The sequence below is a fragment of the Chrysochloris asiatica genome, unplaced genomic scaffold, assembly GCF_000296735.1.
Source record: "Chrysochloris asiatica unplaced genomic scaffold, ChrAsi1.0 scaffold00592, whole genome shotgun sequence".
NCBI classification, from domain to species: domain Eukaryota; kingdom Metazoa; phylum Chordata; class Mammalia; order Afrosoricida; family Chrysochloridae; genus Chrysochloris; species Chrysochloris asiatica.
In genome coordinates this window covers 367,804-369,920 of record NW_006409110.1, presented here as the reverse complement: position 1 = coordinate 369,920, position 2,117 = coordinate 367,804, and positions in this window count along the sequence as shown.

Sequence of the window (2,117 nt, the reverse complement as noted above, 5' to 3'; positions counted from 1 at the left end):
CTGCCAAAAGAACCAATAGATCTGTTTTGGAAGAAGTGCAGCCAGAGTGCTTCTTGGAGGCCAGGATGGCAAACCTTCATCTCTCATACTTTGGATATATTGTCCTGAGGGAATAGTCACTGGAGAAGGATGTCATGTTGGGTAAAGTGGAGGTTCAGAGAAAATGAGGAAGACCACCAATGAGATGGATTGGCCAGGTGGCATCATTGATGGACTCAAGTGTGGCGGCGGTAGTGAGGTTGGCCCAGAATCGACATTGTTTCGTTCTGCTGTGAATGGGTCACTATGAGTCAGTTCCAACTCAATGGCACCTGACAACAACAACTCAAAGCAATCTTCAGACAGAATGCAATCCCAAACCCAATTCCCACAACATTCTTCAAAGAGAGTGGAAAATAAAATTATTACACATTTTATATGGAAAAAAAAAAAAAAACAGGACTCAGATAAGAAAAACACTGCTTAAGAAGAACAAAGTTGGAGACCTCTTACTCCCTAATTTCAAATTTTACAGCATGGCTACAGTGGTTAAAACAGACTGGAATTGTACTATAAAAAAATATAGATCAACGGAACAGAATTAAAATCTAGAAGTTAATCCACCTACATGCAGTCAAGTGATCTTTGGCAATGGGCCAAAGCACACTGAATGGGGAAGACATAGTCTTTTTAACAAGCGGTTGTGGCAAAACTGGAAATCGGTATGCCAAAAAATGAAATGAGATTTTATCTAACATTACATACAAAATATATATACTATATACAATCAAGATGGTGGATCAGGTAGACAAGCAGTGAGGAGTTCCATCACCAAAAACACAGAATACAAGACCAAGCAGGTTCACGGAATGTTGCTAGAAATCTGAACCCCATATAAATGTATATTTAGAAGACTGGAAGGCTTACAGCTAGGGCAATTTGTAGCAGAATTATGAAATCAATTGTTTCTAATTCAAAATGCTCGGCTATTCCAGAGGTGCCATCTTGGGAAAGAACAAGTGAGGGAAAAATCAGAACATCTACGAAGACTTGAGAGAACCACAGAGATGCAGGTGTGATCATTCATATTTTGGTATTTGTTCATTAGTCTCTCACTGTCTGCACACCTCCTTTCTGGTACTGGAGGGGATGCACGAGTGAATGGATACCCCATGCACACTCATGGAGGGTTCTACTGCACGTGCGCACAGATCTCCTCAAAATTTAAGGTGACAGTTTCCACTTAAAAACAAGCAGCCACCACTCGTCTGTCAGTTTCTCGTACTGTGGTGGCCTGTGAGTTACTATGATTCTGGAAGCTATGCCACTGGTATTTTAAATAACCAGCAGGGTCACCCATAGTGGACAGGTTTCAAATGAGCTTCCAGAGAAAAGACAGACTACTTCCTAAGCTTTAGGCAGAAATAGTGACACACTACTTCCTAAGTAGTGACACACTACTTCCTAAGCTTTAGGCACTGAAAACCTTATGGATAGCAGAGAAACATTGTTTGATATAGTGCCAGAAAATGAGTCCCTCAGGTTGGAAGTCACCCAAAATGTGACTGGGGAAAACCTGCCTCCTCAAAGTAGAGTTGATCATGATAACATGACTGAGGCAAAGCTTGTGGGAGAAAAGCCCACAGAATCTTCATTTGCTGATGGGACATAGCTCCGAATAAAGAAAAATAACTGTAACCATCTAATGAAAATTAGATCATGGAATGTACAAAGTATGAATCTGGGAAATTTGCAAGTTGTCAAAAATGAAATGGAACACATAAACGTCAATATATTAAGCATTGTTGTTGGTGTCAGGTGACATCGAGTCAGAACTGACTCATAACGACTCCATACACAGCAGAACAAAACAATGTCTGATCCTGGACTAACATCACTACCACTGCCACACTTGATGCCATCAATGATGCCACCTGGCCAATCCATCTCGTTGGCGGTCTTCCACTTTTTCTCTGACCCTCCACTTTACCCAGCATGACATCCTTCTCCAGCGACTATTCCCTCAGGACAGCATGTCCAAAGTATGAGAGATGAAATTTAGCCATCCTGGCCTCCAAGGAGCACTCTGGCTGCACTTCTTCCAAAACAGATCTATTGGTTCTTTTGGCAGTCCATGG